Genomic DNA, 7,011 nt, shown 5'->3' with positions numbered 1-7,011 from the left:
AGGCCTTTCTTTTTTCCTTCGCGCTTAAGCCGGGCCATTTTTCGCCTTCTGCAGAAAGCATTCCGCAACCTCAGAAAACATCGAGTGAGGGAAGCCGGCAGCCTTCGAATGTTGTACTTGCACGTTAAAATAAGACACCATGAGGTGCGGACGCGACTTCCGAAGGGCGGACTGTTATACCAGGGCTCCCAACCCAAACTTCCTTGCTTCGACAAGGCATTCATGTTGGTAAAACGTCTGACACAACCAGCGTCAACACCAGCTTATGCAACGAGGCGGGAACCTTACGCAATCCCTGGCAACTCCGGCGCTGCGTCTGACGCAACCGAAGGGAATCTCTCCCGCAACGTGCGGCAAGCCCTCTCATCCGCGGATCCGGTTCGAGCCAGCGACCAACTGCGGTTCCTGCATGGACGCTTCGAGCTCCTGGCTGATGCAAGCGATCGCCCAGGGCTCTAAAAGAACCAAGCTGCGCGGAGAGAGAGAGAAGCAGCGAACAAAGAAATCCCGGGTCGTCGCACCTCTGTGCGAGCCCAATAAGCTGTCGGCCCCAGCGCCGAATATGTAACGCCTCAGTATATATGTATATAAATTTTGCCTTAACTGACCGTCGCCTTGATCGCTCCGTCTATCAGCTCTGCGCAGAAGCAGTCGCAAGCTGAGACACCTGTTATCCAACAGTGAATGGCAGCTGCGGGATCGGCCGGCGTCAGCTACCTCGTGCGGTGAGTGCCTGATGTTTTCCCTTCAGTTCACCAGACTTCTCTAGCACAGGTTATCGTAGTTTAGAGGAGGCTGTGTGAGGCATTGGAGTGAGCTTTGATTGTTTCGAGCGAGGTCGGAGCGCTTTGAAACCAAAATTAATGCGGAGGGTGTAAACACGGCAGGTTGAGAATTGCTTGCGTGCCTTTCTAGTAGACCTATAGGGGGTACGGAAACTAGATTCTAACGAGGGTAAATAGGAAGAGGCTAGTGTGAACGATGGAGAACCTTAAAGTGAAGGAACTCATCGAAATTTGTGAAGAACTCGGTCTTACTCTGGGCCGTGCGAAGCGAAAGCAAGCGATCCTTGAGATCATGCAGAAGGAGGGAGTAACGGCTCAGGAAGTCGATGAGGCCTGGGTGGATATCAAAGAACGCCGCGAGGAGGCCGAAAGACGAGAACGAGAACTTCGTGAGCGTGAAGAGACGGAAAGGCGAGAACGCCTCGAGCGCGAGGAAGCTGAAAGACAAGAGCGCCTCGAGATGAAAAGAATAGAATTGGCGCTCCGTCAGTGTTCGCAAGTGCCCAGCGTAACTTCTGCGACGGTTCAGGCTAGTGGACATAGAATTCGGGACTAACTGCCACCGTTCGTAGTGGGCGAGGACATGGCGAAGTATCTCGTAAAGTTCGAACACGTCTGCGATAGGAATGGCATCGAGTGGTCTCTTTGGGCGCAGAACCTGTTAGTTCTGCTTCCCGGGGAAGTATCGGACGTGATAACGTGCTTGTCGTGGGAGGCGTTTGAGTGCTATGACGAGGTTAAGGAGGCTCTGTTGAGGAGATATAAATTGTCACCCGAGGCTTTGCGGCAAAGGTTCCGGTATTCAAAAAGGGGCAATGAGTCACACGTTGACTTCGCGTTCCGTCTTAAAGCCGATTTAATTAAATGGCTCAAGGGCGAAGATGTCTATGACGATCGCGATAAAGTGGTAGAGTGCATAGCATTGGAGCAATTCCACCGCTGTATCGAAGATGATGTCAAGCTTTGGCTGCAGGATAAGCTTGGAGATGTACAGCTAAACAAGGCAGTAGAGTTAGCTGAAGACTACTACGCTCGTAGAAACTTGCTCAGTAGGGCCATGCGTCTTGAAAAAGCTGAGGGAAAAGAGGGCTTTTCAAAAAAATTTGATGACCGGAAACCTGCTCCGCACCGTAATTTCTGAAACGACCCGTCTTTTACGAAGGATACTGTGAGGGAATTGCAAGCGGAAGCGCAGAAGTCGAGTGAGCTTCCCAAAGAGCGTACTGATACTACACGGGCGTTTGAGTCACGGAAGTCGCTAATCTCTTACAATTGCAAAAAAGAAGGGCACATCGCGGTAAATTGTAAACAAAAGGTTGCTTTCGCAACGATCTGTGAATCAGAAAAGAACATGCGGTTGTTAGAACCGTATATTCAGGAGATTAGCGTCAATAGGAAAACATGTCGAGCACTTCGAGACTCAGCGGCAACTATGCACGTTGTCCATCTTTCACTAGTGTCTCCGAAAGACTTGACAGGAGAATGCGCATGGATCAGGCAAGTCGCCGAGGAGCAGAGCACTTGCTTACCGATCGCTACGGTGAACACTACGGTGACAAGGGCGGTGACGGCGGTGGTGGAAGGACGCCCCCTTACATCTATATTCTACCTTTTGCAGCTGGACTCAACACGAAGTGCTGCGTCGTCTTCAAGGATTCTTCACGAACATTTATTCATCTTGGCTGTGCTGGCTGCGCTCGTGACGGTCAAGCTTACCCAGCTCACACGGGCGGTGACGGCGGTGGTGGAAGGACGCCCTCTTACATCTATATTCTACCTTTTGCAGGTTCTTGGCTGGCTCCGATTACCTGACCGCATGATGTTCCCAGCGTGGTTACCTAGCACTCAGCGATACAACAACGAATCAACGTGCGTTTTCAAAATTTTATCCAGCTGGACTCAACACGAAGTGCCGCGCCGTCTTCAAGGATTCTTGCCCGCACTGACGTGACGAACATTTATTCATCTTGGCTGTGCTGGCTGCGCTCGTGACGGTCAAGCTCACCCAGCTCACACAGGCGGTGACGGCGGTGGTGGAAGGACGCCCCCTTACATCTATATTCTACCTTCTGCAGGTTGGTAAACTGAGGTTCATTCCTGACTAAAAGACTTGCCCTATATCTTTTGCCACCGCCACCCCTGTTACCACTGTGTTGATACTTGTTTTGGTGTCAAGTGCTTTGGCGTTTTGGTACTCTTTGCACTGTGTGTACACTTAGTGGGCCAGTGAAGATGCAATGCCGCTCCTGCAGCGACTCCCTTCCTCCAGATGGACGCTTCATGAAATGCTCCGAATGTGAGTACGGCTACCATCTCGGCGATTGTTCTGGCTGCAGCGAAGCAACATATAAAAGGCGAGAGTGGGCGTAGGGCGTGGCGATGTGCGGTGTGCAGAGCGCCAAAACCTAAACCGGCGCTGGATACCGAACTTTCAGTCGTCTTGGCAGAGATAACTCGCAGATTAGACATGCTTACCAACTTGCCACAGCAGGTTGAAGAAGTGAAAGCTTCAATCCAGCTAATGTCTCAAAAATACGATGATATATTGAGTCGTCAAGTTGCCCAGGAAAAAGAATTAACCAGCTTGAAGAAAAAAGTCTGTAAGCTCGAAGAAAATGCAAACCCAAGCGATATTCAGCAACTCAAGGCATCTGTAAACGATCTTGAATGGCCCAGCAGGAAGCTTAACGTTGAAGTGCATGGAATACCAGCAATTGATAACGAAAATCTCATCACAAAGCTAAATGAAGTAGCAAAATCGGTGAGCTTGTCAGAGCTGACCGCTACTGATGTCGAGGCGGTACACAGGTTGCCTTCGCGACAAGGCAAAGTACCTGGAATCATTGTCCGATTTTCACACCTCTCTCTGTGAGACAGATGGATCGAAAAACGCAGTTTTACGGAACATGCGTTCTGACGTTTCTGTCTGTGAAAACGTGACCGTACAGAACCGGAAACTGCTGCGTGACGTGAGAGAATGGGCAAATGCAAATGATTATTGCTTCGCGTGGCATGCGAACGGGAAAGTTCTTGTTCGGAAGCAAGGAAACGAATTCTGCGGTTGTCACCCGCTGCACGACTGACCTTGATAAACTCTCCAGTACTTGAATTCTGATAGCCAACTTATCTTCTAACCTGTGTTGTTTTTCATGGACCGAGTAAACTTCTCTGACTTAGGTAATATCATGCGAAGCCACGGTTCGAATTGCTACAGTTGCATACAATTTAACATTAGATCTGGTAGAAACAAGAGAGATGAACTTGAGTGATTTTTTGGCGAAACAGACTGTCGATTTGGTGTTGTGATGTTTTCGGAAACATGGTTTGCTTCAGAAGATGATGTGTATAGTTTTTCGGGTTACAAATCCTTTTACATGAACCGCCGTGATAGACGTGGGGGAGGTGTTTCAATGCAGGTTTCAAGTTCATTTATCTCTGAGCTTTTTTCTGAATTCTGTTGTACTAATCAGCACTATGACGCTGTCGTAGTTAAATGTAGCAATATAATCTTTTGTGTTTGCTGCAGGCCTCCATCGGGAAATTATTTGTTGTTTTTATCGTATTTAGATGCTCTGTTAGAATTTGTTAACAATAATAATTACCAAATAGTTCTTGGAGGTGACCTGAACATAAATATGATTACCCAGAATAAGATGAAATTAGAGTTAGAATCTCTCCTAAATATTCATCTGTCAAAATGTTATACCATCGCCAACGCGAGTTACGCCAACATGTGAAACTGCATTAGGCTTGTTCTTGACTAACTTTGGTGTGTCTTCTGTAAAACCTGGTGTTTTAGTACACGCAATTAGTGACCACTTACCTGTGTTTATATTCATTGCTACCGCAGTTGAAAAACAAAAACAAGTACATCAAGCGTTCTCTTATCGGCTCGTAAATACTAACATCTTGAATGCATTCCGAGAACGTCTTGCAAGTGCCACATGGGATGATGTGTCTAGAAAAAAAAATGCAGATGCAGCTTATGATAAGTTTATGCAATTATTTATGGAAATATACTACGCATGTTTCCCGGTAAAAACTCTAAAGCAGACAAAGAAATGTCGCAAACCGTGGATAGATAAGCACCTGCTTAAGCTTATAAATAAGAGAGACAGGTTGTACGGCTCATTTATAGCAACTAAATCACCGGAAGCATTAAAAGCATTTAAAGAATACAGGAACTACGTCACAAAACAATTAAGGGTTGCTAAGAAGCACTATTACTTTAATATATTCAACTCATCTGCAGGACGCTCTGATAAAATTTGGAGGACACTTGCTTCAATAACTGGGACTGCGCTTGAAAAAACTACCACAGTCATAAAAGACGGCAATGAACTAAAAGGGGTTGATCTTGCTAATGCTTTTAACGATTTTTTGTCCCTTGGTCAGGCATGTGATAGCATCGACCTTTCTTACATGAATTCACCTAATAAGCATTCATTATTCCTAAGGGGTATTACAACGCAAGAAGTTATTTCTTCATAATTGTCACTACGTAACAGCAGAGCCACTGATGCATTTGGTATTCAAACAGCGCCCGTAAAATTCGTCATAGACATAATTGCATCTTGCCTAGAGTACATTTTAACGCGATAGCGTTAGAGAGCTCGTGTCGCAGAAATTCCGGTGTCGGTGTCGGCACCGTTGGTTGTGAGCGAAAAATCGTCCGTGAGCGAAAAATGGAGAAAGAAGCAAAATAAAATGAATAAAATCTTCGGTCCCATTGGTTATCGAACCCGGGCCGTTCGCGTGGCAAGCAGGTGTCCTACCACAAAGCCACTATGTTACTTGCAGCTGCTACAGAAAAAAACACTACATAAATGTCATGTAGTGAAGGAGTCTCCTTAACGCATTTTGTTCGGCAGGTGTCACGACAAAAACGAGCACACTCGGCGATTTGTAGGCGCATTGGCGAGACCATCAAACTACGTCGAAAAAGGCCGGGATAGTGCAGCCATCGCCGCTAAAAACACACACGAACTTTCAAACAGCTCTAAAAATGGACAACTATGTCCATCTAGCGGAAAACATATCAAGCCAACGCTGGCTTTCTAGAGGAGGCGTTGATCAAGCAAACAGCAAACGCTAGATAATGTGCTGCCATCTGTGAGGCATTGTGAGAAATATGTCTCGACTCTTTATGGCCTCCGAGATGGCAAGCGCGCGGCGTGCATCTTGGAGGCCATGCGATTCTTGTTTTAGATCGAAAACCTCTACCATTTGCGCGCGCGCGCACATGTGTATCTGTGTGCGTGTGTGTGTAACAATACAGATTAATAAGTATGCACTTAGTGGTTGAAGTGCGCACTAGGGGCCGGATTTCGCTATCGTGTTCAACTCTTAAAGGCGAAGCTTAAGGGTCCTTCAATTTTTAATCTGTGTTTGTCAACAGGCGTTTTTCCTCGTAGCATGCAGAAGGCAAAGGTGACAGTAATATTTAAAAAAAGGCGACAAGAATAATCTTTCAAATTACCGCCCTGTATCAGTGTTGCTTGTTTTTTCGAAAGCTTTAGAGAAGGTGATTTTAGCGCGGTTTTGTTCGTTTACTGACCACTTTGGTATCATAAGTCCTGCACAGTTCGGTTTTCGTAAAAACAGATCAACTGAATTAGCCCTAATGACCCAAAAGGAGTTTATATTGCGAAAATTTGAGGAAAAGAAAATGGTGCTTGGAATTTTTCTCGATTTTTCTAAGGCCTTTGGCCTTATCAGTCATGATGTTTTGCTTAAAAAGCTTGATCGCTACGGTATTCGCGGCGTAGCTCATTCTCTTATTACGTCCTACCTTCAGCACATATCACAGTTCGTAGCTATAGCCGGGGACCAATCGGAGTTGAAATCTGTAAGAACGGGGGCACGACATCGCTTTGGCTATGTTCTCACACCCGTTCTACGCACAGGTCTTGACGCTGTCCCTCCTCAAGGCTTCCTTCAATGGCTTCGCGGTGCCGGGCATCCCCTTGCCTCTGGTATCGCCTTCTTCAAGCTTCGCCGATGAAGATGTGCTGGTCAAGTTTCATCGCTCCCAGCCAATTTCGTACCAGCAGCCAAGACTGACTGCAACACCTGATTTCATCTGGCAACCAAAGCCTACGAGCGTTGCACAATCCGAGGGGCGGACATTTAAGCAGCAGTTCACGGCTGAGCGCCTGGGGCACGACATCGCTTTGGCTATGTTCTCACACCCGTTCTACGCACAGGTCAGTTACCTTCAACCCGC

The 7,011-nt window shown here is 46.9% G+C and overlaps 1 long non-coding RNA gene across 1 annotated transcript; it reads left to right on the top strand.

The window, feature by feature from the left end:
• The first annotated feature begins 2,360 nt into the window (after positions 1-2,360).
• On the top strand, positions 2,361-3,082 carry LOC125758464 (uncharacterized). The gene is made up of 2 exons (XR_007416101.1): positions 2,361-2,571; positions 2,679-3,082. It is a non-coding gene; the product is annotated as an uncharacterized LOC125758464 (long non-coding RNA).
• The last annotated feature ends 3,929 nt before the right edge of the window (positions 3,083-7,011 follow it).

Source organism: Rhipicephalus sanguineus, chromosome 5 (assembly GCF_013339695.2).
Source record: "Rhipicephalus sanguineus isolate Rsan-2018 chromosome 5, BIME_Rsan_1.4, whole genome shotgun sequence".
NCBI classification, from domain to species: domain Eukaryota; kingdom Metazoa; phylum Arthropoda; class Arachnida; order Ixodida; family Ixodidae; genus Rhipicephalus; species Rhipicephalus sanguineus.
Note: the sequence above shows the minus strand (reverse complement) of the source record. Positions and strands in the feature narration are given on the sequence as shown.